The 18269-nt window shown below is 38.3% G+C and overlaps 1 protein-coding gene across 1 annotated transcript in view; it reads left to right on the plus strand.

The window, feature by feature from the left end:
• The window catches only part of FBLN1 (fibulin 1), a gene marked incomplete in the record, with an annotated part of 2573942 nt that overhangs the window by 153143 nt on the left and 2402530 nt on the right, over nt 1-18269 (plus strand).

Below are 18269 nucleotides of genomic sequence, written 5' to 3' on the forward strand. Positions count from 1 at the left end.
CTTTCGATAACGTGATATAAATGCTTTGTAATTGATAGTCATGTGTATGTGTGTGCGTGCGTGCATGCATGCATGCATGGGCCCACATGCATGTTTGTGTGTGTGTGTGTGTGTGTGTGTGTGTGTGTGTGTGTGTGTGTGTGTGTGGGTGGGGACATAGATGCTCTCAATTGTTCCTGATTTTGTAGAATGTTTCTGATTTTTTTCCTCATATTTTGGTCTGTTTCTTGTAAATTTTATGTTTTTTCTGGCAAGTCAGTTAGTATTGCAGTCACTAAATAATGATGACAGACAGATATCTGACTGTCAGACATAATAACATTCAAAACGTAAAGGCTGTTATTCTAGCAACTTTTTAAGTATATGAAGGCATTAGTTGTCCCTGGGTTTGGTCCATTACTCATTATTATTTTTTAGCTTTCCCCTTGATTCCTAAGCTAAGAGGTTGAGATGTATGGGTGGTTTTCAGTGGGTTGCGCTCTGTATTCTGACAGCAGTGAGAGGAGTAGATAATTTTCTGTGTGGTAGTTATGTATGTTATGTGTATGAGACAGAGAGAGAGTGTGTGTGTGTGTGTGTGTGTGTGTGTGTGTGTGTGTGTGTGTGTGTGTGTGTGTGTGTGTGTGTGTGTGTTAAATAAATAAATAAATAAACTGCTGTGGCCTACTATCATTATTTTTTTAATTGCAGGGTATAGGTGTTGTCTGTGTGAAAGTTATTGACACAGTTGTTATTTATTTAGGTTAAGCAGTCGGTATTTTGTATTTGTGAGAAACCAGCTGGAATATTTTTCTGGGTCTGTTTTTACCAGATTCAGATATCTCAGGTGCACACAGTCAATAAAGTGGCTATAGCTGATGAGTATGGGTACTGTCTGTAATGAAAATTTGTGCTGTAGGGAGAGGTTGCTGTGCATCTAAAATTGGTAAGCCGCCTATATTATTTTTCATTTTCGATCACAGTAAAACATCAGCATTGTACTCAGTAAGTCACTATATGTGGTTTTCTGGGCAGGATATGTGTGATAGTAACTGATCACTGTCAAGATTGTTGCACTGATTAGTGGTGAAATCTAAAGCTTTTTCTCTGGTGGAGTTTTTGACTGTGATGGTTTCTGTGTGGAGTCGGCATGTACTCCCTGTCTTTGCGGGGTTTTAGGCATGTGCTTTGGTTTCTTCTCCAGACCCTAAGCTTTATAATATACACCTATGGCTTTAACAGCTTTTACTTTTATTCTGTACGAACACCAGAAGGGTAAAAATTAGTATCTCTTTTGTAGGGGTACAAAGGCATGCACTATTTATCATCATTATCATCAATCCATTTTTTCCCATTTTCTGCATGAGTTCATGGTATCATATCAACTGTCATGCCACTCTCCTACCTTCTTTGGCACTTATCCCTGGCTGTCACAGGTCTTCTCTCCCACAATCCATCCACCATTTTCTTGGATGCCATCATTTCCTTTTGCCTTTTTCCTGTGTGCTCCAAATCTTCTTCACCAGATTGTCTTCTAGCTTTATGACATGCCCAAACCACCATAATCTGTTCTCTTTGACCTTTTCTCCAGTTAGAGCGTATGTCCTCATTTCTTCATCTGTCCCAGAGTGTGCATCCCACCGCCAATTTCAGGCACTACATCTCCATTGCCTCTAACTTCCTCAACTGCTATGCTTCAGCTTCCTATCAGATAGTTAAACTTCTGGAAGTTCGAACCTCATATGGTTGAGACCATAAGTTAGAATTTGCAAAAGTTAGAGCATTTCAATGTAAATCTCCATAAGGGGAGGTTTCCATTTTATTCAATGTGGTGCGATCTCAGAGTTGGTATATTTAAGTAGCGGGGGGGGGTGAAGGGGGGTTGCCCCATTTCTTACATCAGTTTCTTTTTTTTTTTATCCATAGTCAAACTTTTTTAACTTTGAACAGGATGGTTCGAATATTCCGTGTTCGAAGTTATTAAACTTCAACTATGTGATATAGACCCTCTGCTTCTGCTCAGTTTTCTGTATCATACAGTAGTATTGGTCACACTACTGCTTTGGACACCTTTCTTTTCAGCTTCTTTGACATTCTTCTGTCATACGTTACCCCTGACACTCTGTGCCAGTTGCCTACAGCCCGTCTGATTCTAGCTTTGACCGCATTTAGACTTCCCTTCTCCTCAACCACCACTCCCATGTACTTGAAGCGGTTAGCCTGTTCCACTATTTTCCTTTCTGTCTCAGTTCTCAGCTTCTTTCCATTCCCCCATTTGCTACCTTTACAACTGACTCATCTGTACTGTTTCATCTCATGTGCCTTCAGTTTTGCATCCCTTTCCCCATCCTTTGCTAAAGTTTGTGCCCATAGGCTGCCTATAATGCTACATCATCTGCATACAGCAACTTCATCTGTTCCCTTTGACCTGTTTGCTAATGTAGTTTGTCAACAAGTATGAACAGCAGTAGGCTCAGAGCTGAACCCTAATGCATCCCTACTCCTTTGTGAAACTGAATACTGTCTGTACTTGAGTCACTGGGTCCTTTTACATAGTTTGCACTAATTCTACTAATGTTTCTGGGATTACAGGACTGTTCAAATCAACTTTCTTAGGATCTTGTCATATGCTTTCTCTAAGTGTTGGAATGCCAAGTTAAACTCTTTCCTCATCTCTAGCTTCTTTTCAGCTATGTATCTCACTGCAAACATTGGGCCAGTCATGTTACATCCTGATCTGAATCCAAAATGCTCATCTCCCATCTTACTTTCTTCTACTCTCTCTCTCTCTCTATATATATATATATATATATATATATATATATATATATATATATATATATATATAATGTTAAACACCCTCTCCAGAACCTTCATGTAGTGTGATAGGAGTTTGATACCTCTATGCATATGTCTATAGTTGTGAATGTTTATTTATTTATTGACATTTGATTAGCATTGAAGTTCGCTTGGGTAGAAGCTCATTTTCAGTGCAGACCTAGGGAGAAAAGCTCCAAATTATTACAAAACATTTAAGAACAATAATTTTACAATCTTCAAAAATAAAACAAAAAGGCTTCCATTTAAATAATTATAACAAATCAGACATAATATAAAAACATTGGTTAAGACTTGATACAAGGTATATGACAATCATTTAATATTTAGAGAAAGTTTAAACAGTTTGTAGAGAAATTAAAGGTACGTTAGTCTAATACAAATAAGAATTACAATATGAAATGAGGAAGAAACAAACCTATGGCATATTTAGAGAGAAAGTCAGGGAAGAGAATTAGATAGCAGTAAGGAAGTAAGTGAAGAAGGGAGAGTAATGAGGCAGAAGAAATGTAAAGGTACATGCTCACATTTAGGGATATAGGTTATTCTGGTTTTGAGCAAGGACAGACCCAGTTTTTTGCTAGGAAGTCTTTCAGAGGGGTTTTGAAAGATGGGAGGGAGGGTATAGACCTGATGGATTCATGTAAGGACTTTCAGGCCTTAGCAACCCTGTACGAGTACAGACAATGCCCAGCAGATTTGCTAGGTTTGTAGACAGACAGGTGTTTTTAGCCATTGGATCACAGTGACCAACTGGGAAAAGAATTATGTAGAATGTTTTTTTTAGTGCTGGACAGGCAGATGGATGCTGGATAATTTTATAGGTGTCAAGAAATTGTGTATATGTTAGTTGATGTGGCAGTTCTAACCAATTTAGGTTTTTTCAGTGTTATACGATGGTGGGTTCTAAAAGGGGTATGTGCTACAAATTTAGCAACTTTGTTGCATGGTGGCTACTCTTGTATGTGATCTTGTGACTATCTCAGTTGCTGAACCATGTGTTGGCTACAATCAAGCCATTTGCCAGACAGAAGTCTGGAATGGCCTCTCCTTCGTTATTCCTGTTGGCCCACCAATGTGGACCCAGGTAGTCCTCATATCCTGTTCTGTCTGTCCTGATATGTGCATTCAAGTCTCCCATTATCAACACCAATTCATGTTTTCCTGCTTTAACTAGTAGGTTGTGCAACTGCTGTCTGAATGTACTCTTTTCCTCACTATCACAGGCCTACTGTGGGGCATAGGCTGAGAATATGAATATTGCCCTATTCTTACACTCTAGCCTGATTTCCATGTGTCTGTCACTAATTTTGATGGCATCCTTCACTGTCTTCTGAAGCCTCTCCCTCACCACAATTCCCACACCATTTCTAGTCTAGCCTCCTCTTAAGTCATAGACTCTGGATCCGAAGCTATGTGGCTTTGCTGTACTGCTCTTCCATCTTGTCTCCTGGATACATATGATCATATTACCATCATGTCATCCACTTCCAACCTCCATCCTGTCAGTGAACCTAGATTGAGGGTACCAATTCTTAGTTCATGTTTGGCAGGTTAATTGGTTTTACATCCAACTTTCACAGGTAAACCAAGCTGGACAAATGGACTCTGGTTGGTCAGTAGTTTACTGACCCAAGGCTGCTTAGCCTTATGTCTGGTACACACTTGTCAATAGAGGCAAATGCACCCCCTCTCACCATTAGCAGGGGTCCCTGGCTTAGGGCACAGTAGGCCAGGTCCTCAACCCACTTATCACAGACAAATAAACATGAGTCATATTTTACACAACTGATCAATTAGCCTTGTCATAATCCATGTTGTTCTATCTTGAAGATACAGTGCACCACAGTAGATGCCCAAAGTAGTTGGTGTATACAACTTTTACCCTATAGGGCACCATCAAGAGTCTGTGCTGCTGCTCACATTCTTGCTTTTCAGATGGAAATGCTCAGCATGTTTTGGAGAGGTGAGAGGAAAGTGAGGTCAGGATCAAACCTGGTACTTGTGCATGAGCATTGAAGATCTCAACCATTATTTCAGCTGGTCTCTGTATTTGCCAAGTTGTCTGTATATGAGCTTTTTTTTACAACATTTTGATTTAATGATGTTCAGAACAAAAAAAAAATCATGAATAAGGAAAGAAATTTAGTAGTATTTTTTCTTTCAAGGAAAAATACATGCACTATTCCCAGATAGGATTTGTACAGCCTTGCAAGCCTTTTTCTTCATACTTTAATGGAGAGCTACTAGTTTGTTAGCTTTGAACATTAAGTTTTATAGGCAATGTATTTTTCCTTGAAAGAAAAAAAATGAGCTATATTTCTGTCCTTAATCTTGAGTTTTTTGTTCTGCTCATCACAAAATCAAAAAGTTGTTAAAAAAAGCTCAAAGATGTACATTAGAGCGTCTAGAACCCTATGATTTCTGGGAACTGCTAAGCCCTCACCTCTGCTTAATTAAGTTACTATCTTCAACTTATTACAGTGGATTCCCAGCCGGTTAGGGTGTTTTAAAAGTATAGAGGAAGCTAAGAAGTAATGCAAAAGTGTGAAAAAACAAGAAATAAGTAATATATCAAGATGATGAGGGGCCAAGATGAGAAGAAAGCAGAGGAAAGACACTGGGAATGTGTGTGTGTGTGTGCGTGCGTGCGTGCGTGTCTGTGTGTGTGTGTGTGTGTGTGTGTGTGTGTGTGTGTGTGTGTGTGTGTGGTGGGTGGGGGGCACTAGTGTGAAACAAAGGGGCCCATGGTGTCCTCTGGCTGGGATTCCATTTCACCTAAAGTTGGCTTTCTTGATTACAATCAGACATCTGAGTTGTATATAGTCAATGAAGTGGCAATAATAAGCTGGTACATAGTAAGGCATTCAGGGGATGAAAGTAAATGACCCTGTCTCTTGCTTGATCGAGCTAATGGTCATAGACCTTTTGTAATAATGCCCCACCCATTCTAGTTAGCTACATCCATTCAGTTGCTTCCTGTAGCCCCCCCCATGCTTTGAAGTCATCAGCTTCCACTGACAGCTATCTTCTGTTTGTCTCTTAACCCCATCTATACAGTGATTCACCAGTTACCTACTGGACTGACAACAGTCTGCCAAATGGCAATATGCCCTTTCAGCTTTCTTATCAGTCCTTATTGGGGTTCCCTAAGGCTCTATTCTTGATCCTCTGCTTTTTAATATTTTTCTTAGCAATCTCCATGCTACATTCAAACACAAATCCTTAATCAAATATGCCAGTCACCTGACACTTGTATGTTTTGCTAAAACTATAAAACAAGCAGTATTCACGAAGAACGAATCCAATCCACCAATTTGAACAGTTTTATTACATAAAAAATGGGACCACGTATAACTCCTCTATCATCAATTGGTGGATTGGATTCGTTCTTCATGAATACTGCTTGTTTTATTGTTCTAAGTGGCTTTTGGGCAGTATTATCCATTTCTTCATTTTTTTTGCTAAAACTACCATCTTCAGCAAATAACTCAGCAAACGTTTACCTCCATTGAATCCTGGCTTAATAATTCTGAGCTTCTACTAAATCCATAGAAAAAAAAAGCTGTTCCATTTCTTTCCCAAAACACACAACATGCATAGGGCTGTCTTCACTGTTACCTCCCTAAATAACAACAAAAAAAAATGTAAATTATCTCACAAACAAAGCAAGTAGGGGTCATTATAGATGACAACTTGAAATCCAACTTGCATATACATCAGACCATCAAAAAGAACGACCAGAAATGTGGGATACTTTTCTAGAATCTCCCTCATAGGCAGATCCTAAAAAACATTTGACATCTACCTTCCTCTTATCATCCCTACTATATGGCTCTCTGATCTTGACAAATCTACATGCCACATTTAATCTAGAACAGTTATGCAATAAAGTGGCAAGGTTTCCAATGTCGGATTTATAGGTCACACCACTGTATTACCAGAAAACAGCTAAACCAGCTTGAAGCCACATTACCTTACCTTTTCCTTTTCTCAGCTAATCATGTCCCACAATATAGTAAGCAATCCACAAAAATGTCCAAATCTGAAATGAATCATTCAGCATTATGCACAATCACTAAAATATGGAACTCGATTTGACTCTGACTGAAGTTAACTAATAATGTCTTCACCTTCAAAACTGATCTTAAGAAATACCTATTAGATTGTTAGCTTTGCTCTTTCTCAACCCCTGGGTAACCTATCTAACAACTTCAATATCACTTCTGGCTGATACCTGTTAGCTAAACTGGCATATATGTTTTCAACTCATATGATTCTAGTAAACTACCTGTAAATATTGTAAATATTCCTATCCAGTACTTATTTATTATCGCAACCACATTTCTACTGTGGTGTAATTGATAATGTCATCGCGGAACAAGTGTATGGGAAAGTAAAAAAGTGTTGTGTAAACTTCAACTAACTTGGTTATTACATGGGTTCTGAAAGGGGAACAGGCATAATGGGTAAATTCCTCTTCCTGGAGACTGTCCATTGCCGATGACACTTACTGAAAAATAAAATTAACCTGGCCGCTGTTACACATACCGCGTATGTATTTCAGTAGTTACTGACTTCAATCCTGAGATCATCCGGCTGCCTCGGTAGACAGTAACACAATTTATGAGGACCTTACCAAAAATATGTGTAAAAAAGCTAGACATTGTGCGCAAATCTGGACAGTTGACAGGTATGTATAGCTGGAATGGCAGTCAGACACAAGTGTGAATTTGTTACACTGAAGCAATTGCTCGCACTCAAAAGAAAACCAGCAGTTATGTGCAATGGGCCAGTTCATGTCTTACTCCTGGGAAATAATCAGTGCATGTCACAAACTGAAAATGGACTTTACCAATTTTACGTTTTGCATTCACCTTTCTGTGAACTGAAGGAAAAGTCTGCCTGTTAAGTAACGATGACACACATTCATGTCAACATGGTGGTGCATGACATCGGGCGGAAACCTAAAATAACGGGAGGACAGGAGGCTAAAAATATGGGAACATTTTCAATATTTCTGCAGTTTGAGATTGACACAATTATATAAATGCTTTTCTCGCCACATGAACACCACATAATTAGTTGGTGCTTATGTATTATCGGTTAAAAAAGTGGTTGCGATAATACGCAAGTACCTTCTATCCCATCTCCAATATCTCTGTCAATGCTACTTTTACTCACTAATTTAACAACTTTTGTCCCTCACCATTCTCTAGCACTGCCTAAACACTCTTGCTTAACCTAAAAACCTTTTTCTTACCCTTTTGTTCATCTTCTAGTTCTTTCCACCTTTGATTTCTTACCTCTCTATTACTACCTTTTGTACTTCTACATATAAGTACAATATGCAATCACTACTAAACCCTCCACTTCCTCTCTGTTGTACTATACCAAGCACTCACAAACCTCCCTAACTATGTCATACAACCTAAAAAAAGAATAAACCAAAAAATAAGCACCCTGGTAGTCAGTCTCCTAGTCCATTTATTGTATAAAAAATCAGTTAAGCGCTTTCATCAAACACAGTTGACTTCATCAGAACAAAGGATTTTTCTTAAAAAGCAATTTAAATAGGTTTAAAACAACCATGATTGGTAAAAAAACAGCCTATAAAAGCTATTGAATTAACATAAGGGTTGGGAGGGTGGCCTAATGATTAAGGTGTTCACCTTACAAACACAAGGTGCAGGGTTTGAGTCTCACAAGGGATAATTGGCTAGGTTTAAAATGGCTTGCAAGGGCAGTTAGCCTAGTACTAATCTATGAACCTATGAGAACACATGAGCTATTGTCACAGCTCATGTGGAATAGTGGTAGGTGCTGTGTCTGAAGTGCACTGGGTTCTGGGTTTAAGACTCATCACGGATGTGTATTAGCTCAGAGGTGACCTTTGCCTAACATACAAGGCCATGTCAAACCCAGATTTGATGAATATGCTTCACCTCAAAAAATCTAGATCCGTCAGAGCCACAAGGGCGGAGAGAGTAACCTCATTCACGGCTATTAATAGGACGTGCTGGAGGGATAGATTCATCACCCAAAGACTCCCTATGCTGTGGAATAAAATCCCGGTATATGTGAGGCAGAGCACTGGCCTTGTTCAAGAGAAATCTTGACCAATGGATGGGAGATATATACCCCAGGATTACCTCAGTGTCACTGCTCAACAGAGGCACAGCAAAATAATGGGTATAGTTCCCCATACTAAAAAATGCCCTCGGGCAGATAGCCTAGTATGAACCTATGAACCTATGAACCTATAAGTCATGAATATTAATGTTTAAAAGAATCAGAATAGGAAAAAACACTAGGTCAATATTATTCACTGTCATAGTAATAATAAAATAAATGAAGGGACTTAGACTTGTCCTGCTTTTTCTTTTAATACTGGCAGGACAGTAAAATAATCATTTAACCTTGGATGTACATTTGCAGCCAAACTTAACTGCCACAACTCTTTTTTACACAATACATTTTGCCAATCCCCCCCTCTGGAATCTACTTGCACAATATCCAGAATGGCAAACTTAAACCCAGAAAAACCTTTACACTGTAAACTATGTCTAAACAGTGCATTAGTTTCTCTTTTATTTTTTTACATCATATAGATGCTCATATATTCTGGATTTGAGAAGCCTCTCAGTTTTTCCAGCATAAAATGAAATGCATGCATTACATTTCGCAAGATATGTCATACAACCTACTAATAAATTCAGCTTTCTTTTTAGTCACTCTCCATCTTAACAATGTTTGATATTTCTGTCAATTACTATAATTCTTGTATTATTATTTTTATTTGTGAATATTCAATTTCTTGACTCTATTCAATATTTGTACATGTATACCATCGTAACGGTGCATTTAAAGCCATTCACTATGGATTCACATTATATTTGTAGTCTCTGTGGAGCTTTTCTCCCCAGGCCTCTGGTGAAATTTTTTTTTGTCCAGTCAAACTTACTGGTAAACAAATACTAATAAATTTCTTATTTTGTGGTGTCACCATATTTGTAAAAAAAAGCACTTCACCTCCAGACTAGTTAGACAAGATAACAATCTGGAATTCCTCCATGTCCAACTAACCATTAACACAACCTCTTACCATATCATGGCTTATCATAGGAACCCCTTTATGTACCTCTCAGCCAGTAACTCCTATCTAACAAGTATGGAGTCCCTATGCATTAAGCCAAACACCATTCTTCTAGAGGCTTCCATTATCGCTCAATTAAGTTGGAGAAGTATATATCCTCTAACATGTTTGTCCAGTGATTTCTGAACTTCATCAGTACAACCTCACTGGCGTTAGTATGCACTATAACCAGAGGCAATAAAATCCTGGACTTTGATCTTGTTAACAGTAGTTTTCTCTCTTCCTGGTCAGATTGGACACAAATCAGTAACATTCACCTTAAGACTGAAGCCAAAATCATCCTGTATTACCTGGTATGCAGAGATTATGTCACTGCTAATCTACTGAAGCGGAGTGATGATCTTGCTAAATTCAACATCCCCTTCCAACTAGATTACCCCACTACATATGCAAATTATTTACTGGTAAATTCTATACATATATAAATAGCTATATAGATGCAGCTGTTCCCCTCTTTTGTAAATACAATACCAAATTCAAAAATAAACCTATTTCAAAGACATGCATCTGGAGCATTTCTCCCCGAGCCTCCGCTGAAAACAGGCTCTGTGGAACCTAGTCGGACATTCCCGGTCAACAAATGTTAAATAAATAAATAAAATAAAAATAAAAACCTCTGTGGTGGAACGCAAATATAAATAGGCTCTATAATAAAAGAAGGAAAATCTAATTGCAAGTAAAATTAAATATAATATCTCTCAAGATGCAAAAAAGCTTTTGCTAAACTTAACAGTGAAATCCGAACTGTGATGAAATCAACCAAAGCCAGAAGGTAAACACTGCCACCCTGGCAAAGGATAATGACAAAGCCTTATTTAACTGTGTTGAAAATTGTAGAAACAATGTCCAGTACTGTTCAGAGCTAATAGTAAATGACACCACATACTCTGACACCGATGGCATATCTAGTCTACTAGCAGAAAAAATGTATTACTAATGTAGCAAGCTGTCCTCTACCGCCCCTACTTTCCCAGAGCTCATCCCTGCATCTGCACTACCCCCAAATGTCACATGAACAAGTTTTCAAGGCACAAGCCAAAGCCAAGAACACTGCTTCTATGGGGCTGGATAACATACAGGGCTGCATACTGGCCAGCCTGAAACAGAAACTGTCAAAAGGAGGACAACATCTTTCTTTCCCTTGTACAAAGGTGGGGCATAAATGGACCTGGGTAATTATTTGTATGGCTATGAAAAGAATCATTATGGAATTTATAAATAAGGACATAAGTAACCTACAGACTCTTGTCCCAAGCCAGTTTGGATTTGTTAAGGGGAGATCATTTCTACATAAGCTGATTTACTTCATTGAGAAGGTTACTAAAGCAATGGATGAGGGCATATTAGTACACACTGCATATCCAGATCTTGCAAAGGTGTTCAGGACCATCCGACACTCAGTTGTAATAGATAAACTATCCCAGCTAAATGTTAATCCTTATGTAACTCACAGGATAGCAACTTAGTTCACAAACAAAACCCAGGAAATTAGGGTGGTCTACTTTATCTCCTCCAAAAGACTCAACTCTACCGGTGCATCCCAGGATACAGTCCTTGAGCCACTCACTTGCTGTCATCATAAACTCCCCAGAGGACACCAAAATTCTCCAAGTGGGCTTTTTCCAAACCCACAAATGGTATCAAAACCCTGACCTAAAACTGAATGCCAGGTAATGTATAATAGTATCTTTCAGCAAGCAAGAAGCTCCTTGTAACTATCACATTGACAACACAGCCCTGAAAATTGATCTAGCATTTAGAGACCCTTGAATCTGTGTAAACAAAGAACTGTCCTTCAATCACCATATATCCGCTCTTCAGGCCTATCATTTATTATTATGATCCCTTCAGTATTACTTTTCCAAACATGTGACACAACTCAAAGAAGGAAAAAGCTGAGGCAGGTGATATTTTGAACAAATAAAGAAGGAAAATGCTGAAGCAGATGACTTCATAAACCAGTAAAGAAGGACAAAACTGAGGCAAATAACATCACAAACCAGTACAAAGGAACAAAGTTGAGGCAAATAAAATCATAAACCAGTAAAAAAGGACAAAGCTGAGGCAGATGACATCATAAACTAGTAAAGGAGAACAAACATGAAGCAGATAAAACCATTAACCAGTAAAGAAGGATACAGCTGAGGCAGGTAAAGTAAAATTGTGTTAGTAAAAGTAAAATTGTGTTAGTAAACTTACTATAATAGCGATTGTTTGAATGATCACTGCTGCAGTAGTCTTAGCTATATGATTTATATCCTGCCAAGGATATAACTGCTGGCCAGTTTACAAAAATTTGGGGCATGTTCAACATGCTCCAACCATTAGGCAGCTCAAGCTGAACTGCCTAAAAACACGTTTGAGTGCCAAGCCCTTCAAAGCATTCATGTCAACTGAAAGTGGGAGTCTGAACCATGAGAGGACATAGCTATTAGTAAAAATATACATATATGTACATAGACTCTGGGAAAATCAAAAAACAAAAAGGGGGGATGGATGAGGGGTAGCTACTTCAGTAGTGATCATTCTAATATCTACTGTTATGGTAAGTTTACCTACACAACTGTACTGTGTTAATAATATTGATACTTGGAGCAGCAGCATTATCTATCTGAATGGATTACTATAGCTTACAAGATTTGGGAGGTGGAAAGGGAAGAGTCCAGGATCCAAGAAGAATGGTCCTAACCAAGGCTGATCTAGACCTAGGGAAGAAATCAAGTTTGAGTGCTTTGTAAAAGTGTTTACAGTGGACCAAGTTGCTTCTTGTAGATTATTTCTAGAATCTGACCCTTTCCAAAAAGCCATAGATGAAGTCAAGGCCCTGATACAGTGGGATGGTACCCTGCCTAGAAGAGTTTTATTGTGGTGAGAATAACAAAAGGTGGCCAGAGACAACCACAGGAAAATAGTCTGTTTTGAGACATATCCCTTCTTACCTTCACAGGAAATGAACAAATGATCTAATGATCAAAAGATTTTGTTCTGTTAAGATAGTACTTGAGCTGTCTGGAGACATCCAAAGCATGGAGTATCCTTTCTCCCTCATTTTTAAGTTCAAGAAAGAAAACAAGGAGATGAATAATTTGGCTTAAAGTAAACTTGGATACCAGTTTAGACATAAAAGAAGGATTAGTTATAATATTAACCTTGTCTCTGTGGAAAATGAGATATGGTGGACTCAACATAAGAGCTTATAACTTAAATACTCTTCCTGCAGAAGTCAGAGCAATCAGTAAAACAGTTTTCTATTTTAAAAACCTCAAGTCAGCCAGAAGAGCTGGTGAAAATGGAGGAAGTGTCAGCTTCTCTAACTGTTTTTTTTTGGAGGTATCCTAAGCAAAATTCCATTGAAAACATTTTGATATGAGAACACCTTGAAAGAAGAGGATCCATGGGCAGACATTCTGAAATAGGTGATAAATGAAACTTAATGGAGGAGAAAGACCAAAACACCAAAGGACAGTAACACACAAATATTGTAAAACCCAAGAAACACTATCCCTGAATGGGTTATGTTGTTGGCACCAACTAGAAAACCTTTTCTGTTTGCTAATATACAGTTTTCTTGTAGCAGGCTTTCTTACCTCTATTAGTACATACTCAGTAAACAGGTGCCTTGTATGCCAAGCATAGATCGCTTCTCAGTAACCTGTAGGAGACATGAGTATAGAGATATGCAATGTGTTTATACCCTGGATTCCCCTGGTGAGGAACCTCTGTGGGCATTTCAACTGTTATATATATGTTTGGACAGGTACATGCTGAAGGGAAATATATACTCAATGCTGGGTTTGATAAGGGCCAAATAAAGTGGCATTATTACTTCTTTGAACCTCGATGCCATACCCTTACTTATAAGTTGGGTGACAGAATGATTTTCTTACTACCTTGGCCACATGTTGATCAAAGGCCAGATTACTTTTAGCAGTGTGTTATTGATGAAGTAATTAGCCTAGATGACAATTTTCCCAAAAGGCACTATAATGCATTTCTTGGAATCAAGTTTTAGTCTGTGACTTTGGCACCAGTCATTTGTCTTGTAAGATGTCTGTGTCATGGGGGAATCTATGATAGTTCCCAGTTTGCAGTCATCTGCAAACATTGTCAGCCAAAGACCATTGATATTAGCCTTAACCTCTGAGAAGTAGATAACAAATAGGAACAGTCTCAGCATGGTGCCCTGAGATATCCTGTTGTTGACCATCTCTTAGTTGAGGTGGTTTATCAGTCCTAACTAACTGGGTCTTGTCTGTGAGCAAGCTGGCAATTCAGTGAGCTATATAGGTTCAGGTAAGTGGTATGCACCATTTCTCCTCATCCATTGCCTTGTTGACTTTCTCAAAGAAGTCCATCAGGTTTAGTAAAAATGATCTTTCCCTGACAAAGCCAAACTCAGTTGGTTCCAGTGTCTGAAGGTTGCCTATGTCTTTGATGATCATTTCTGTGATTATTTGTTCCATGACTTTTCATATCAGACTTATACTGATGGGTCTGTAGTTTCTGGGGATGGTTGATGGTCCACCCTTGTGAAGTGGGGGGTCATCAGGGAGGTTCAGAGAACACACAGTAAGGCAAACCTCATCAAAACAGTACCAGTAGCCATAGCCCTGGAAGGAGTATCAACAGAGTCATACACATACTTTAAACAATGAGCTGTGATCTGTAAAATGGATGAAATTAAAACCATTTAAGGTAGACTTGCTCAAAAGAAGATACCGCAGACAAATCATTCCTCATTAGAATAAACATTAACATATGAGCTTGACAATTCAAAATTATGAAAATCAAAGGTGCAGAAGAAGCATGCAACCTTTCCCCATACTTACCATATATTTTCCCATCCTTGTCAGAAATGTGAAGGATTGGAACTAACTAAATGGTTAGCAGCAGCAGGATTAACTACAGCTAAAGGTGCCAAGTCAGGTTTGGATGTATAAAAACTTAGAAGACTGAGGAACTTTATGTAATCTATCTGCCATTTTACAGGTATCAGGCTGACTTTCAGAAGAATTGCAGTCAGTGACACACACATCCTCTGAAGCTATCAGTACTGGAGGAATGGGTGAAGGTTCAGGAAATTTCATCTCAAAAAGCTCATAGTATTTTCTGAGGGACTGAGAATCCCCAGTGTTCTCCAGTTGAAAGTACTGGCATATTCTGGGAATAGTTACAGAGAAAGAAAAAGAGAAATAGAAAGAGAAAGAGAAACCCCCACAGGGATAATTAGAAACTGTGCTCTGCTCTGAGTCTCAGTAAGAAATCTAAGAAGAGAATTCTGCATCTGCCCTTCATCTTCTTGTTCAGATTCAGAATCTTGAATCTCTTCAGGAAAAGAGGCATCCCTCTTTCTTTTACCAGAAACTACCTTATAAGAAAGATCAGTAGCCTGAATTAAACCCTGAGCCACATCCAGTAAATTACTTCTGTCTAGAAAAAATTCAGTGGGTGTAGAAACATGAGTAGATTTCTGTTTCTTTCTGACAGGAGAAATGGGGGCAACAGTGTTGTTAACTGCAGCAGTAGCTTCCCCAGGGATTTAGCACAACATTCTTACTCCCAGGAATTACAAGAATGGCTCTCCTTTGTCCACTGAGGGGACCCTAACAGATGCAGAGAACTTGGCTAACCCCCAGTCCATAGTGGCTGTAGGTGCTATACCAGAGGTGATCCAGGGTAAAAGATTAGTGGTCTGAGGAACCAGTTTTAGGCACAACAGAGTCATCCACCTGCACCTGAGGCAAATTGCTAGCCTGCTGTAGTTGCAAAGGCTGTTTGCTTAACTTTTTTGTTTTGTAGCTGGAAGAAAGGCTGACCATGGGACTTAGTTTCTTCCATTGTTGTCAAGCTAAAATTGGTTCTTCTTTCTTGGGAAAACAAACAGTATAAGCCCACCCAAAAATTAAGTTGTTAAAAGTTTCTTTTTTCTCAGAAAACCACAGCAAAAAAGCACTTTAATACAGTTTGCCAGCCCGAGAAAAGTAAAATAATTACAATTTCTGCACAAAAAATGGTTTCCACCTACTTTAACCAACTTTTAAATGGAGAGAAAAGCAATGTGCACCCATATAAAAGTACAGTTCTGTTTCATGACAGTCCATTAAAACAGAAACTCCTAGATTAAAAATTTTCCTAAATGGGAAAGTACATTAAAATAATACATTTTTATGTGGAAGGCTTTTCTCTTAAGGAACTCATCTATCCAGCAAAGGAACAGAATAAACCGACCTTCAGTCCGTGAAAGCCCATAGACAAGTGATCTTTTCCATGGCAGGTAAGCTCTGAAGACCTTGGAGCTCAAAGTTGTACATTTTGGCATCTTAGCTCAAGCTGCATAATGGTCTAAATGTGTGGAAAGTGCTCAGAAGCTCTAGAAGTTGTCCCTCTGTTATACCTTGGCATATAACCCATATAGCTATGGCTACCACAGCAGTGATCAGTATGATGAACATCACCATAAACTAGTAAAGAAAGACAACACTGAGGTAGATGGCATAAACCAGTAAAGAAGGAAAATGCTGAGGCTGATGACATCATGAATGAGTAAAGAATGACAATGCTGAGGCAGATGACAGGCTAAACCTGTAAAGAAGGACAACCCTGACAGAGATGGCATCAAAAATCAATAAGGGCAACAGTAATGCTGATAACATCATAAACCAATAAAAGACTAAGTTGCATTAGAATCATCATACAGCAATAAAGAATGACAAAGCTGAATCAGATTTATTTATTTATTAATTTATTTGCAGTTGGTTTACCAGGATAGTCCATTGGGCCTAGAAGAACCCATTTTCAATGGAGTCCTGGGGAGAAAAGCTCCAAAAACAAAACAATAATTACAAACAAAATTACAATCAAAGCTTTTGTTACAGTATGTACAAAAGTACTAGTAGAAACATTGCATTTAAACATACAGTTTCTAAAGCAAAAATGACAATAAAAGTTTTGGTTATACTAATTATAGATAAAATATTTCATTTAACAGAGACAATTTCTGCGATAAAAAGTGTCATCATTGTAAATCTAGAGTAGTAGTTTACACATGGATTGATTCCTGCCAAAACCATGCATGGTTAGTATGTTGATGTTCATGGACGCACTGCAACAACTTTCATATGACTGATAAACGAGTACACAGAGTAGGTAGAAGTAGGATGGGTGATGAGCAGTTGGGATTCAGATCAAGATGTATCACAACTTACCCAATGTTTGCAGTGAGACAGGTAGTTGACAGGAATCTAGAGATGAGAAGAGTCCAAGTGACTGTTCTTACGAGATGATTTGGGCAGTCCTGTGGTGGTTTGAAGTCCAAAATACAGAAGCTAAAATTAGTGCAAGCTATGTACAGGGGACCCAATTACTGAAGTATGAACAGTGTTCAGTCTAACTAAGGGGTTCCCTGTGGGATTGGGTGCGCATCAGGGTTCATTTATGTGCCCACTGCTTTTCATACTAGTGATGGGCTACATTAGCAAACAGGTTGATGGGGATAGATCAACAAAGTTGTTGTATTTATTTATTGACAAAAAGGAGCAGAAATAGAAGTTTAAAGTGTAAACTATATAATTATGAGAGAAAGAAGGTTAGCATGGCATTATAAACAAGTAAAGAAGGACAAAATTGTGGCAGATAACATCATAAACCAGTAAAGAAGAAAAGAGCTGAGGCAGATGACATCATAAACCAGTGAAGAAGGAAAAAGTTAGGCACATAACATCAGAAACCAGTAAAGAAGGTTAAAGATGGTATCATAAACTAGTAAAGAAAGACATAACTACGTGATAACATCATAAACCTGTAAAGAAGGACAAAATTGCTGGAATCATCTTGTGAGACAAAAGTTATAATATCAAGTTTAAGGAGAGACACACTAACAAACAGAATTTATTTATTTACTGACATTTGATTACCAGGAAAGTCCAAATGAGTAGGAGCGCATTTTCAGCAGATGCCCATGGAGAAAAGCTCCAAAGTAATACAAAACATTTAAAGAGCAAAATTTTTTTATAAAGAGAAAAAAAAGGATCCTTAAGAGCTTATTTAATAACCATGTAATATCTCCACTAGAGAGGGGCTATCGATCTAGAGAGATATTTGTGTTAACCGGTGTAGACCTCTGATCCATAAGAACCTATTTCAGCTTCAGCCAGGGATGGAGAAAAGTACAGAAATGTGCACATTTAAAAGACAGAGAAAACATGAACAAGTCCAGTGAGATACTTATATGCCGCATATTAATAGAAGCTTTTCTTTGGGAATAATGACTAGCAGCAGGTATACCAAAGGAATTTAT

This window comes from Protopterus annectens, chromosome 11.part0, assembly GCF_019279795.1.
Source record: "Protopterus annectens isolate FY-2018-M chromosome 11.part0, PAN1.0, whole genome shotgun sequence".
NCBI lineage: Eukaryota > Metazoa > Chordata > Ceratodontiformes > Protopteridae > Protopterus > Protopterus annectens.